The sequence below is a fragment of the Panthera uncia genome (genome assembly GCF_023721935.1).
Source record: "Panthera uncia isolate 11264 chromosome B3 unlocalized genomic scaffold, Puncia_PCG_1.0 HiC_scaffold_1, whole genome shotgun sequence".
NCBI lineage: Eukaryota > Metazoa > Chordata > Mammalia > Carnivora > Felidae > Panthera > Panthera uncia.
In genome coordinates, this window is record NW_026057582.1 from 133,890,847 (window position 1) to 133,906,646 (window position 15,800).

At 45.8% G+C, this 15,800-nt stretch overlaps 2 long non-coding RNA genes across 2 annotated transcripts; one reads left to right on the plus strand and one right to left on the minus strand.

Moving 5' to 3' along the window:
- The first annotated feature begins 241 nt into the window (after window positions 1-241).
- On the plus strand, window positions 242-11,998 carry LOC125908963 (uncharacterized). Its single transcript, XR_007453502.1, has 3 exons — window positions 242-397; window positions 3,878-3,975; window positions 11,837-11,998. It is a non-coding gene; the product is annotated as an uncharacterized LOC125908963 (long non-coding RNA).
- Window positions 9,817-15,039, minus strand: LOC125908964 (uncharacterized). Its single transcript, XR_007453504.1, has 3 exons — window positions 14,898-15,039; window positions 10,530-10,607; window positions 9,817-9,924 (listed from the first exon to the last, which is right to left on the minus strand). It is a non-coding gene; the product is annotated as an uncharacterized LOC125908964 (long non-coding RNA).
- Window positions 15,040-15,800: the final 761 nt, after the last annotated feature.

The following is a 15,800-nucleotide window of genomic DNA, read 5'->3' on the forward strand; positions in this document are numbered from 1 at the left end:
CTTCCACTACTCCTTTCTTATTTTAGTGGGAATTTGAGAGGGGGGGCGGGGGAGGTTGGTGTTGTTGTATAGGCAAGTGGGAGCCATTGAAGATTCGTGGGCATGAGGCTGACTCTATCAGTAGGAACCAGAGGACGTGGCGGTAGTGGGGTGGGGTGGTGGGTGGCGAGGGGCCAAATTGGTGACATCATTTACAGTACTATTGTGACAGTCAAGGGAAGGAGAGTGAGAGAGAGAGCTATGGTGGGGTTGGGGGTGGGAAGAGTTATAGAGCTCCTTCTGGGATCCGTAAGTCCCCAGATATCGGAAGGGACACCAGCCTTTACAGTAATGACAGCCAGATTCCAGCTCTCGTATGAAGCTACCAGCTGCCTTGGAAAGGACCCACAAATAAGAGGTATATAATTCCGGGCTGTGTTGTGGGTAATGGCTAGCCTTATACAACACAGAAGTCCCAGGAAGGAGGTTTTGGTCTCCGATGAAGGAAGGAGAGAAAATAACCCAAATTATTATAAATGAAAGAAGAGATCTCAGAGTTAGGTTAAGAAAATGGGACAAGGAGGCATGATCAAGACTCTTCAAAGGGTGGAGTGGAAAGGAGGAGGACTGCGTGCTCCAGTGGAGCAGAACTGCATCCGATTTCTCTGTCTTTTCTGTCTGTTTTAGTTGACATTGGAGTTACCATGAGGAAAGAAAATGTTTTATTTAGAAAAATATCTTGCTTGGTTTAGAAGAGGAGATGTTGCAGGCAGACGTTAGTGAGAGTCAAGAAACAAGCTCTGTGCATTATAAATAAGCAGCAGGTGGGTGATGAAGGGGCGGCAGAAAAAAGGGAGGGAGGTGAGAAGGGGAGGAGAATGTCAGAACACTATGGTAGGGTCTTGCTTTTAAGAATGGGGTGATGTTACTCAATTACAAATGATTTATGTTTTTGTGACATAGTCCCTTTCCACAGTAACTTTGGAAAGTCTGCCACCTCTAAAATCCTATGGCAGGTTTTCCTTTCCATTCCTTTCCTTTCCTTTCCTTTCCTTTCCTTTCCTTTCCTTTCCTTTCCTTTCTTTCCTTTCCTCTTCTTTCTTTCATTCTTTCTTCCCTCCTTCCCTCCCTTTCCTTCTCTTTCTTCCTTTCTTTCTCCCTTTCTTTCTTCCTTCCTTCCTTTCCTCTTCTTTCCTTCATTCCTCCCTCCCTCCCTTTCCTTCTCTCTTTCCTTCTTCGTTTCTTTCTCCCTTTCTTTCTTCCTTCTTCTTTCTTTCCTCTTCTTTCTTTCCTTCCTTCCTCCCTCCCTCCCTTTCCTTGTTTATTCCTTCCTTCCTTTCTTTTTTCTTTTCTTTTCCTTTCTTTCCTTTTATTTCCTTTCCTTTATTTCCTCTTCTTTTCTTCCTTCCTCCCTCCCTCCCTTTCCTTCTCTCTTTCTTCCTTCTTCTTTCTTTCCTTCCTTCCTTATTTCCTCCTTCCTTCCTTCCTTCCTTCCTTCCTCCTTTCCTTTCCTTTCCTTTCCTTTCCTTTCCTTTCCTTTCAACATGAAACCACCAGTGGGATGGATCCCTACCCACAGGGTGCATGCGAGGGTGAATGAGGTTATCTGACTGCTGACCTGATCTATAGGAACCCGAACCTGGAAGAAACCCTGAGATCAGAAACTTTGCAGGAACACCCAGGAATCTTGGGGGAGGATCCTAGGATTTCCATGGGTCAAGGAATGAAGTTCTGGCTGATCAGTCCTGGTCCTTAAGAAGGGCAGAGAGCTGCCACGTGGATGATACACCTCTGCTTTTCTTTTTTTCATCTGGGGTCCAGCTTACCTAAGTAGGGTACACTAATATGGAATGATCATTACTGACCAGCTCAGGTCTAAAGCTTGGGACTCCCAGGGCTGGGGAGGAGCCTAGATTCTGGAACTGGTCTCTGTGGATAACTATGCTAAGATGTTGAACAGCGACAGATGCTGCTGTCCAGAGCCAACGTTCTGGATCCTCCTTCCAAGCTGTAATCAGAACGCCTTTTCTGAGATGCCTCCAAACTACCGCCTTCCAAAATGCATAAGCAGTACCCTAAATCGGTGCCACTCAAACTTCACTGTGCTTCAGAACCACCTGGATGGTTCTTTAAAACCGTTTGCCAAGTCCCATCTGCAGAGGTCCAGGAAACAGGCGACTGCCAACTTGCATTTCTAACAAGTTCTCAGGGGAAGCTGATACTTGTGGTGTTGGAACCACACTTTGAGAACTGTCATCCTACGCTAGCTTTTCTAGAACTTTAATGTGCATGAAGTCATCCGGGGATCTTGCGAAAATGCAGATTCTGATTCAGTAGGTCTGGGGTGGGGCCCGAGAATGTGCATGTTGGATGATGCTGATACTTCCTCTGAGGACCACTCTTTGGGTTGTGTGGCCCTACACCGTGCAGCCTTTAGCCTTTGTCTGACTGGCTGAAGGTCAGGAGTTTCCATCCCACTGGGATTAAGTACCTTTATCCCAGGCTGCTACTTGTAACTGCTTTACGAGGGTCTGGCTGTCTCTTCTTCCTTGAGCTTCTGCAATTCCCTGAGGAGTCAGCCCCACCCCATGTTCCTGCTGGGAGCTGAGCTGCCTAGTCAGCTGCTGGAACACCTGTTCCAACCGCAGTGCTTGTAGGGACAGTTAAGCCTTGTCAGGTTCTGGCTCTTGGTGGCGGCTGGAGACGTGTGGCCACTCTCACTCCTTGGGGCCTGCTCTGCCCTCACTGTGCTGACAGTGGCCTTCTGAAGTGCCAGCTGATGTTCTGCTCTTCAGACCAGCCGCACTTGGCTCTCTCCTGGCTCCCCTGCTGTTCCTGGCCACTCCTGAACGACTCCATGCTTCAATATGCACCCGCCACAGCCTTCACCGGCCACGGCTCCGGGGCAAGGGCAGGAGGATCTGGGAGGTCGTTCAGGATGTGGACGCGTTGAAAAGATGGAAACACTGGGGGGAAGGAGGGAGGGATGGGAGTTCATGTATGCCTCATATGAGATTTAATATTTGCATGAAATATTGCAGTGAAAAAAAGCTCATCGATTTCATCTGCAGCAGGACGGACTCAGGGACGGTTTCTTGTAGGATGGGAGGAGGGAGGAGAAATGGTTTGGGATTCAGGAGACCCAGAGTTCTAGTCCCCATTCTGACGCTAGTCAAGAACCAGCCCACTGCCCTGGGCCTCAGTGTTCTCATTTAGAAAAAGAGAGGATTGGGGGGCGCCTGGGTGGCTCAGTCAGTTAAGCCCACGACTTTGGCTCAGGTCCTGGTCTCACAGTTTGTGAATTTGAGCCCCACATCCGGCTCTCTGCTGTTAGCACAGAGCCCACTTAGTATCCTCTGTCTTCCTCTCTCTCTCTGCCCCACCCCCCTCACTCTTGTGTGCTCTCTCTGTCTCTCTGTCTCTCTCTCTAAAAAATAAGCATTTTTTTTTTTTTAAAAAGAGAGGGTTGGATTAAACTCCCTTTGGGATGTCACATATCTCAGAGTCACTTATTATTAGATTCATTATCAAGGGAAGCTGGGGAAAGACTTAGGCTTTGGGTTTGGAAAGACCTGACTTCAGTTTCTTGCTTCTCCTTGTCGACAGCTGGGAGGCACTGGACACGTCTCAGCCACTCTGAGTTGTTTCTTCACCAGTGAGGATTACATGCTACATCTATGCTACAATAAATGAAAAGAACCTAAAATAATTTTACAGGTTGATAGCAAGCAGGCATTCAAGAAACAGATGCCAATATTATGACAATCATTAAAAACTGGGACCTTTTCACTGTACTCCATTTATTGGGGCTAGACACAAATGCTCAAAAGTGTATTACTTTTTTTTTTTTTAAACTAGAAATTACTTCAATTCTGTGCTTCTCATGCCTGTCCCTTAGGTAGTCTGTGTCTGCTCAACTCAGCCTCCAAGAGAACATGTTCCAAAACCCTGCGGCAAGAGGGTGAGAACGATTAAGACAACATTTTGCGATACTTAGTAAGTTTTAGGGAATAATTTAATACTGACTCGCAGCAAAGCTGACTGAAACATAACCTGTGCCCACCATCCCCCCCCCCTCCCAAGGACACTGTAAACCCAAGGACCGGTTTGAGAACAGGGTAGATAGCACAGGATAAAATGATTTTCTATTCTCTTTGAAGATGGTTGTCTTGGGATCAGCACTAATGGGTACCCACTAAGTGGTTCCTGGTTGAAAGAAGGATGTTCTAGAGGCTTACCTGTCCCACCGCCTGAAGACTGTGGTACACCCCAAATGTGACTGGCATGTTTTTTTTTTTATATAGCCTGGAAATTTGTTTACCTTGTTCTTCTTCAGGGCCTCTGGGAGGCAGGCGTCTGGTTGTAAGCAACAGGAACAGTCCAGCTAACTTAGGCGGTTAGTTGGAGCTTACAGGTGCTCACGGAAGGCTGGACAGTCAGAGTTAGTGAAGCAGTAGGAATCTAGACACTTCTGCATGGATGAATCCATTCGGGGACCCCATGTACTTCAGATCTCTTATCTCTTAAGGAAACAGGCCTGGCATTTCCAGGTCATTCTCTCAGGCCCAGCCCCCAAATATGGCCTCCTTCCCTTTCCCCTCCTACTCCCCAACCCAGGACTCTGAGATCAGCAGCTGGTAAAAGGCTCGGTGGCACATCTGAGGGCCAGCCTGTGTATGACCCCCATGCCCAGCAGTTATTTTGTCCAGCTACACCTGATGGAAGGATATCCATGTGACTCCTACGTTCAATATTCAGCCCGATAGACAAAGTTGCCTTTGATATTAATCTTTGGGGACTGGGTAGTTAATTTCGTATTATACCTGGTGCTATTGTTTAGTCATTTCACACTCTGTATGTTTGGTTTTTATGAATATGTGCTTCTTAGCTCAGTGTGTCTGCAAATCACCCCCTATATGATATGTGATAAGCCCAGGGATCTGCATTAGCCAAACAATTATGGCCACAGACAGAATCGTTTTTGTGATATCTACACATTTCAGAATCCAAGTAGGGAAAGACAGCAGTGCTGTCTCCTGTGCCTTATTTCCCAATGAAATGGACATAATGGCACCAACATGGTGAATTTGTTGCCTTAAATTATATAATATATACACAGTGCCTGATGTATAGGGAAGTATAAAAGGCAAGTATTGTAGCTAATTTTTCTTCTGTCTTTCCCCTAATCAGTGACCAAACCTTTGTTGGTTCATATCAAAAGCTTTAAGGCAGCAGGAGGGTGGGAGAAGGGAAGAGGGTGGCCATACTGCCCAGCCCTTAGCTCTCTCCATGGTAAAGATCTGAGTTACTGTATGCAACCCCCATCTCCTCCCTCCTAGGTTTGACTGTCTGCATACTCTTAATTCTGATTCAGGAGTGATGTAGAATTGTTATTTTTTTTGTGTGATTATGTGTTATTTTGTATGAAAATAATGAAGTAGCTGTTATTTATAACAAAGCTCTGATAATTTATTTCTTTCCATGTATCACTGCTCAAGACACAAAGTCCCAAAAGAGAGTAGGAGGAAGAGAGAGAGAGGGAGAGAGAGAAAGAGAGTGAGTTTAATTTGTCTGGCTTTGATGATGTGCCTAACCCTTCAGCTAGGGGAAAGAATGTCGCTCTGGTTTACAGTTCTACCGAGCAAATTAGGGCAAGTTGATTTTCATAAAAGGAAATTGGGTCACAGTTGCCAGAATACAGGGAGTAGATGCAGTGGGGTGGTGCAAACCCCAGATCTCTGTGGCAAGGTTCTAAGCAACTACTCCTGTAAAAAAATGTAAGGCCCAATAAACAAACCACTTCATAGCAGCAACTACAATTTGAACAAGAAAGGTAAGAGATGGTATAGTTTAATCACTTTGTATATGACGCACACATATGCACACAAACATAGACATGTAGCTAGGTGTAGAGTGGAATATTTTATATGGACACGGTTCATTAAAGTTACCCATTATTAATGGACATCAATCCATCCACATACTTTGTTCGAGGCTCTCATACTCCCGCCCCCTCCCTCCTCCTCACTGACTGAGTCACCCAAGTCTGTCTGTCTCCTACTGTGTTAAAAAATAGGTCCTGTTCTTGGTTCTGGCATAAAGAATGAGTCCAGGGATAAGCCTGAGTGGCCCTCGTCCTCAGAGAAGGCACATTCCAGGTGGCCCGGGGGCTCGAGGGCACCAGACTTTGGATGTGCAAGTGTGGCCTGAGCCGGAACACCAGGGACTCTGGCTCCAAGGTTTGTGCCTGTAGCTCTTACTGCACTTGGCTCTGTAGGATTCCTGGGGCTTTTCTCATGCCTGTACTCATTTTCTACCTTCAGTAGCCTGTCTGTCACTTGCACAAACCCAGCAGTCAACTGGCTGGGTCCAACTCAGTGCCCTGAGGCTGCTGTGGGCAGTGGAGAAGGGGTGCTTGGCTCCCTGGGCACCTGCAGCCTGGTCAGCTCCTGCCCGACACAGAGTCGGGTTTGCCAGGAGCAAGGCAGTGCATTCCTCAGTCTCATTCCTTCTCTCCTCCTCCAACCCTTTTGCAAGAAGACTCCAGAAGGCCAGCTTGTCACCCTAGTTTCTCCAGAAAGCCCTCCCTTTCCTCAGGGGTGGACATTTTTTCTGGCCATTGAGCACTCCTCATCAGTTGATCAGAGACCCACCTAGGAAGCTCCAAGGGGCAGGTCAATCACCGTTCAGGGTCAAAGGGCAAGAATTAGCCATGGCCACCTCTTTCCATCTGCCCTTCCTGGAGAGAGGCCAGCCAGAGGAATGTGGAAGGGGTTTTATTTAATTTCATTTCTGTTCATTTTCAAGTCTCCCAAGCAGTGGAATTGCCTCCTCTGTTCTTGGATCAGGTGCAGGAAGATGATAGAAGTCTGAGTAAATTGGGAAAGTATCTTCCAGAGTTCTGCTTTGATCTCATCACCCTCCTACTCAATAACCTTTGCCCTCTCCCTCTGCCTTCAGGGACTCCATAACCCTTTCTCCGGTATCTCAGGCCCTGTGCGGGAAGTGGGCCACCTATCCAGCCACACTTCCCACTATCCCATCCCCCCTACTCTCTGTTTCAGCCACATTGGGTTACCCTCCATTCCCCCAGACCCTTGTCTGCTTTGCCTGTGTTGGGCCCTTACCCAGAATGCCTTCCTCCCCTGTTTTCACCTCCTCATATCCTACCCCATTCTGACATCACATCTGTCAGGAAGCCTTCCCGGCATCCCCAGCTGGAAGTGAACTGCTCCTTCCATCTGCTCTCAGAGCATTTGTGTGTGGCTCTCTCTTGCTTTTTCCATTCTAACTTGCATTCTGGAACTTGCACCTTTCGTCACCACATTCCATTTCTTATTCCAGCAATTGATCACTCAAGACACAAAGAATATTTGGGACACCTCGGTGGCTCAGTTGGTTAAGTGTTTGACTACAGCTCAGGTCATGATCTCACAGCTTGTGGGTTCGAGGCCTGCGTTAGGCTCTGTGCTGATGGCTCAGATCCTGGAGCCTGCTTCCGATTCTGTGTCTCCCTCTCTCTCTCTCTCTCTCTGCCCCACCTCTGCTTGCTCTCTGTCTCTCAAAAATGAACAAATGTCAAAAAAAAGACACAAAAAGAAAAATCTTGGGGACACTCAGAACCCACCTGTGCTACCGCATGCATCCCATCCACCAGCAGCTCTGCTGGTTTTACCAGCTCAACATTTCTTGAGCCCATTCCTTCTTCTCTCTAGTCATTATCAGCTCAGCAGTTGGGTCTCTCAGAGGTCATCAGAGCAGCCTGCCAACTGGGCTCCTTGCTGGGGTCTGCTGGGCAAAACTCCATCGTCCTAACAGGGCTGGCAGATTTGTTCCTCTCCCCATTAGTCCAGAAACTTCTTGGTAGAAACCACATCCTGGTTTCTAGGGCCTGGTGCATAACAGGTACTTAATAAATGCTGAGATAACGAGGCATGAATAAATGATGCCACCTGGTGGCGGGGGGTGGGGGCAGAGAATGTCACATAATCATGGGTCCTTGACCCATATAAACATCCTGCCTTCCCTCTACACACCCACTTTACTCATCTGTAATATGACAGTGATGCTTTCATTTCTGAGGTCTAATCAATGACCCAACTTCCTTGCCAATTCCCTTTACGTTTGTCTCACAGTGAAACAAACACCTTAAGTTGTGGTGATTTGGGGGACACTTTGCAAGAGATGATGCTTCTCTCATTAAAAAATACTTTTCTGTTTATCTCAGCTCGTTCCTTAGGCCAAGATAAACATTAATTTTCCTTCAGAGTGGACATGGGCTATTGCTAGCTGGGAAGAATGCAACCAGAAAGCGTTCTAATCCGGTGTGTGACTCTTTTCTCTTTCATCACCTGCTTGGGTCTTTCGGATGCCGTGATTCAGAATCAAGTTAAAGATTGTCTGAAAAATCTGCTTAGACATAAAAATCAATAGATGAAAAGGAAGCAAGACTGATTTCGAGCTACAAATCATATAATTCAGGGGCTGGGCACACGTGGCTTCCTCTTTTGAAGACTGTGGAAGGTGGAACTCTGAAGTATTAATTCAGTGGTTGAAGGAAATGACAATAATGATTATGCCAGGAAATTTCTACCTGTGTAATAGGAAAATGTGCTCAGACAACAGAAGAAGTAGCCATTAGAATCCCCCCCTCCCAAACTCTTCCTCAATTCGTATATTCTGTTCTCTTGCTCCCAGAATTATATCCATTCTGGTCAGTTCAATTAGGGTAATGTGGTCAGTGCATCAACAGGTCTTGTAAAGTTTTGGTGAGATTACACCAGGTTTGTCTTGTCTACCAGAATAAAGTACATATCACAATAAAGGCAGGGACTTCATAAATGCCTCCTGGATGTATAGTTCCAATTTCCTTATGAAACATCTCTACTTGAAGATCAATCCAAGTCCCAAAGTCATCATTTTCCTGGAAAACAGAACGTCTTACGTGGGATCCCATTTCATTCTGTGGTGCTTCTCAATGAGACGGGGCCTGGTGGGGGGCAAACAGATTGTTCTGTTGGTTGGGGTTAAGCTTGGGAAAGTAGTTGAACGGTGTTTGGACAAAGGGAGTTGCGTTATTATGTATTTCTGCCAGGGAAGTAAACTGTGAGCACAGCTGTGTAGGACAGAAAAACATGGCAGACCAGGGGCAAGATGGTAAGTTGTTAATGGGAAACACATGAGTGTGATACATGGCGATGACCCTTGAGAAGGTGAAATGTCTAGGTGTGTATTCCTTTGTGAGCACTAGCGTTTACCTTCTGTAACTTTCTGTCCTCTTAGCCATGTTGTAGCCCTAGCTTTTCTGTTCCTGTGCCTTTCACCATTTTATTAATAACTATGTCATGGCAGATATTGGGAAATCAATATGACCCCACATAATCCTTGTCCAAGGTGGAATGTGTAGAGCAGTGGAGAACCAGTTAGGTCAAATGAGTTGATTGAACAAAGCCAGTGATTTTGACCAGGGAAGTGGATCCATGGAGCCAGAAGGTTGGGGGTGGGAAGGGAAGATGGTGTCAGGGACCTGTTTTTCAATAGGTAGGAAGTCAGAAAGTCACTGAGGTCAAGATGGTGTCCAGGTCAGGAAGGGGTCTGAGCATCTGTGCCCCTAGTGGTTGGGAGGTCAGAGTATAGCTAGGGAGTTAAGGAATCCACCCCCCCCACCCCCACCCCCCCCCCCCCCCCCCCCCCCCCCGCCAGCAAGAGGTGGGATTGCCTATCCAGAGACATGTTGTCTTGGAACAGGTCTCACAAGTATTTTGTTATAGCAATAGGGAAAGAATCAATGCTGATAAATTTTTTAATGAATGGAAGCAGATTCAAGATGATCTCTTTACAAAAATTCACCAACTTGCATTCTGGTGTGTTTTCTTGAGTAGGAGAAAAATGATCACATGTACAGATAGCACACCGGGAACCACAGGACTATCCTTCTGTTAGTACCTGCAAAATAAAATATTATCCAGCATTTTACTATTAATACCTGCAAAATAAAATATTGTGCATTTTACTCCCACCAAAAATTTTTATGTGTTTTCATCAAAATCTGAGGAGCATATTATATATGTAAATAACAAATGTCAGGTGCATTGCTGAAGGGAAAAGTTTGAGAATTGCCAATTTAGCGTTGCTGAGCTGTGGCAGTGGAGGCAGAACAGGAGGGGGGTGGGGAACAGGTGATTCTTTCCGCTTTTGGGTTTCATGATCTTGGAGTTCAGCACTGGCCAACATCTGGGTCATAGACCAATCGGGAAGGCCAACAGCTGCACTACTGTCTTCTCTTCCAGAACATAAATTTCTGAGGCTTTAACTGTTTCCCTCGTTATGGTCTAACATGGTCTCTGCTGCTCCTTGCTACTCAGTGTCCAGGAGTCTGGCCACCGCTTCTCTGGTAGCATCTCTCCTGTCAGCTGCCCTCAGTTCTTCTGTGCCTTCCACCCTGCCTGTCCGCCAATCTTCCTAAACTGTCCCTGGTGCCCTGTGCTTCCTGTGTTGGAAAACATGAGCAGAACACAGTGTGATGACACAGCGTCCACCAAGGCACATACCTAGTTTCTCGCCCCCTTGGCTCCTTCTCCCTGGGTCCCTGAGCAAGTGGCTTACAATTTCAATGTCTCAGTCTCCTCCTGGGTAACATGAAACGATGCAATTAGCAGAATATCATGAACTCCGATTCCTCTGCTTCAAAGCTCCCCAACTATGCCCCCCCCCTACAGTTTTAATACAATACTGATTGCTATTTATTACACACATTTATGTATTCATTGGAGAAATTTTGGAAGTGCAGAGGAGCACAAGGGAAAAAATTGGAAAGTTACTGCAGTTAGGGAGGAAATTTGCTTTTGAGAGAGGATGGGACCACATCTCTTTGTGTGTCTCTCTCTGCTTCTACCTTTAACTCTTTTTTTTTTTTTTGAGTTTATTTATTTATTTTGAGAGAGACAGAGACAGCATGAGCAGGGGAGGGGCAGAGAGGGAGAGAGGCAGAATCTGTGCTATCAGCAGCGAGCCCGATGTGGGGCTTGAACTCATGAACCAGGAGATCATGACCTGAGTCGAAACCAAGGGTTGGACGCTTAACTGACTGAGCCACCCAGGCGTCCCTCCTTTAAGTGTTGATTTAGCGTGGCCTCTGTCTCCTTTGCCTGTCTCTCTCTGCTCCATGGAGGATGGTAACATTATGGGAGGCTGAATAATAATTAGCATTAGCTGTGGTTAGAAAAACTGGCATTGAAATCAGAGCAGCTGATGCCTAATTTCAGGGTAGCCTGCCTGAACCTTGATGGCAATGTTTCTAAATGTCTGTAAAATGAAGTTAATGATTGGACCTGTCTCAAAGCCTGGTGAGGGATTTATTGTATGGCCTGGTGCACAGTAATAACTAAATAAATGTTTGCTTTGAATAAGGCCCAGCTCGAGCCTTCTCTTCTTTATGCAGCTTTTTCTAATCTGGTCTTTACTGACCTTCCAGCGACCTTACAGAATTGTTAGTTTGCATTCAGTTTTCACCTAATCCTGAGTCCTTCCCCCCGCCCCCCTCCTGGCCAGCCAAATGGGAAGTCCTTTGGCCGTGGACCCCACTTCTATTTCTTTAGTTTTCTCCAGAACAACCAAACAAAATGCTTGCCAATAATATTTTTGGAACACTAAAGTGTTAACACTGATTAGATGTTATGGAATTTATCCTAGAGCTCATCGAAAGTTGGTGAAATTGTCCTTCCTGGGTCATACCTCTGTGCCCGCCACTATGCAGACACTTCTGTGACACCCAGAGACTCGTGAGATTTGGGATTGGGTGACCTCTTAGAGTGGCTGTCTGCACTGTCTCAGTCACCCAGGGCTCTCTGCCTCCCAGCCAGGTGCTGTCTGCATCCTTCCAACTCATGGTGACTTTGGGAATGGCCGTCCAGAGGCTCAGGAGTGGAGATGCTGCTGTCAGGCACGGAGGGTAAGTAACTTTGGAGTGAAGTCTGTGAGCTTGTTAGCTGTCCGTCACTTGCCATGGGCCACTGGAGGGAATGACGGTAGGTGTTTCATTCACCATCCCCAGTGTTGTGATAATAGTTGTACTGGAGGATGGGTGGGGAGGAGATCTTTCCCTATGAACTTCAGATAAACCTCCCATTAGCCACCTGCCTGAGGATCAAAATCTCACTGTGGACCTCCTCCGGGTGGTGAGTATTTGGGTGTCTGGGCAGAAGTTGACCCCAGGCTGCTCCAAGCAGAAGGCCGTCTCTTGCTCTGATCTTGCTCTCTGACAGCACGGTTCTGTCCCGCTCCCCGCAGGAGGCCAGCATGTGCCATGCGATTGCTGGCCTTTCCTTCCAAGCACATCAGATGGGCTCTGTTTGCAGGGTCCGTGCATCACCCCATGTTGCTGTGTGGAACCTGGCATTCTCCAAATGCCTGCAGCTGTCACCAAAGTATTTTCAGCCCAGCTCAGTTTGTACCCAAAATCCAGGGTGGGGGTGGGGAAGCAACACAGGAACATTTGGAGGAACCAGAACCCAAATGGAATTATTAACATTTGAGGTGGGGGTGGCGATATCTTTGCTCAGGATCTGAGTGGAAAGGAACCCAGGGACACGAGTGGATCATTTGGTCTCTTGGAGACCCCTCCAGTTTTGTGATGTTCTAAGTTCTAATTCAGAATGAGAATGGCAAGGGGCAGGCCAACCAGGTAGAAATTTGCTCCTGTTTATTAGAAATGGAGATTCAGAGTCATGGAAGGGAAAGGAATATCCTTAGGTCACAGTGGCTACACTCCCTCAGGTGTGCTGGAGAAGGGGGTGGTGAAGCTAGAGGGCTGTGTGGGGCCAGGGGGTGCCGGAGCAGAGGGTACCCTGTGTGTGGGCAAACGAGAGTAGACTCAAGACTGGTGTTACTGACAGATGTGGGCTCCAAGGCCCTGACACTAATTCTAGACCCATCCTCTTGAAGGTCTGAGGCCACCTGCCTACATATGTACTGTTAGGGATTGGCTCTGAAGGCTGAGTTTTCCAGGGACGTTATCAGAGGTGGCTTCTGGCCACTGTATTAGTTCAAGGCTGTGGAACAGGTGCCATTCATCTTCGTACAGTGTTCTATTCATTCTCAACAACGCTTCAGTTCTCCTAGGTGCCACTTTCAAGGTTGTAATGACCCCATTGGATAAGACATGCATTTCCCCCTACCCCCCCACCCCCTTTCATCAGGATCGCTGGTTTGCTTGTCCATGGAGAATGGTCATGGTATGAATGTTTACGTCTGTTGCTGGAATGCATTGCTATCATATACTTGGGGAGGGATGTGAGGGGCAGGTTTTGTTCTGTTAGCAGGAGCTTTATTAGCATCACAGAGCAAAGGAAGTTCTGCAAAAGTGCTATCAAGGGGAGCTCATAAGAAGAAACCCCTGTGAGGACTGTGATATGTCCTGATGAAGGGGGTGATCTCCTCACTGAGTTACAGAACTGCAGTGAGCCACTGTCACCAGTGGACAAGTTGAAGCATGTAGCTGGGAAATGCCCTTTAGCCACCTCTGGGGTTAACAGGGATTAAGGTCGTCATCCATGCATCACTTGAAGTGATGTCCTCTATGACATCCTGCCACCGTATCCTCACCTCGTTGTGTTTTTAGAGGTTCAAGAGTGCCTGGACTCCAGCACCCAAAATGAGCAGGAAGGCCCAGATGAAGATTTCTGTCAGGACATACTTTTGCTCTGAGAAGAGTAGCAAGTCTTGAACCGAGGTCACGGGTGTCTTGAGGTGTCTGTTCCAGCTTCATAAATATTAAGCATTATTTTTCACATGTCTTATACATTTTTGTGTAATCCCTGTAATATAATGGCAGGTATAATTGTATATTCTTTATAAAATGTGTGGCAGATACAATTAGCCTTACTTTCTACATGGGGAGACTGAGACTCGGATGAGAAAAGTCAGTCTTTCAAGTCACACATTTCATCGCCGGCGGAGTCTGGGGCATGAGTTCCTATCTCCTGATTCCCAGGTACATGCTGTTTTTGCTAGACTCAAAGTATTAAAGAATCCAGACTCTTTGGAAGTAATGAGGGATTCCAGAAATAGCCTTAGCAGTGCTTAACAATTTGAAAGACCAAAGGCACTGAGGCCAAAGAAGATTGAGACAGGTGAGCTGTTTCATTGTATAAATTTCCATTAACTTGGTTCATAATAATTGAGGCCACATTTGTGCATTTCTATATTAATTAAAAATACTTGAGATCTGATACAGGGTTGAAAATGACACATTGAATTGTCTCTCAAATTGTGCTCATCCCAAATGAGAATCCCCTTGTGACCATGATTTTGCAGACTTGATTAGGTGAGAAGAAATGCATTCAAGTGTCAAAGGCTACATTTGCTAATGAGCTTGACCTCTCAGAGCTGCCTGGCTGGGCAGAGTTGGTGCACAGTTGGTGCTCAATGAGTGCTGATGGTTGGCTGGATGGACTGAGTGTTCAGTTAGCCTCCCATCCCACGGATCGTGGTGCTTTCATTGTGTCAGCTAGAGTGACATTCCAAACCGAACAGCCTATAAATTTAAAGACACATTTGGAAACTTTTCAAACCTACAAAAGGTAAAGATAATAGTATCATAAACTCCAAGGTCTTGTTTTCCAGATTCAATACTTATCGATATTCTGCTGTTTTCATTTATTGATTTCCCTCACACACATACACACACACACATACACACACACACACAGGGTGGGAGAAGAGAGAGAGAGAAAGGGAGAGAGAGGGAGAGAGAGTTTCTTTTTGGCTGAGATACTATAAAAAAAATTCCAAATATCATATCATTCACCTGTGAATACATCTGTATATATCTGCAATAGAGAATGATTTAAAAAAGTATATACAACTACAATATCATTATCACAACAAAGTCACAATCATTTCTTATTATCATAGAATACCTCTTTCATGTTTAATGTTCCATGATTGTCTCAAAATGCCATTCTGTTCTTTAGATTCTTCAAATTTCATTTCAGACAATGTCCACACTATATTTAGTTGATTCAGCTTTTATATCTCCTTCAGTGTATGATAGTTTTTCCTTCCCTGTAAAGAAAAAAAGTTAGGTCAAGAGACTAAACCAGATTCAGGTCTTTTTTTTTTCTTTTTGAAAAATACTTCATAGGCAAAATTGTGCACTTTCTTTAACCTACAATATTTAGAAAGAATTCTATGTTTCTTAAGTATGCATTTATTCCAGGTCCTGATTCGTAGACAAAACTCATAAGGTGACGAATGTTTTGAGGAAATGATACAGAATGGTCCTTTCCCACACATCAGAAATCAGACTCTTGCAAATCGTGGCCATCTAGGACACTGCTGCTGGGTAATGACCATAGGCTTCCGAATGCCTGACATAACTGTCACATACTCCCTTTTAGGAAGGATTTTAGGGCAGAGCAAGGCCCCAATTCAGGGCCTATGTTTTCTTGCTTTACACACAACTCTAAGAAGCTTCGTTTTATTTTGGTACTCCACAGGAAATACGAAAACAAAATTAGAGGGAGCGGGTGGTCTGGAAACAGGGAGAGGGATGGCTGTCATCTGAAGAAAATGGAGGAAAAATGAAAAGCAAAAACAAGAACGAGAGAAGACACAGAGTCCGGGATACACTGACAGAAAGGCCGAGAAACTTCCTCTTCCTGTTGGAGGATACCTCATGCCTGCCTGTTTACGTACAGTATCTAATTTATTTTCACATCAACCTTAGGATGGAAGTACTCTCTTGTTCTGTATTTTATGGATAAAAAACATTAAGAAATGTTCCTACAGTCATCCAGCTGAAAGGAAATCCCTAAGAACAT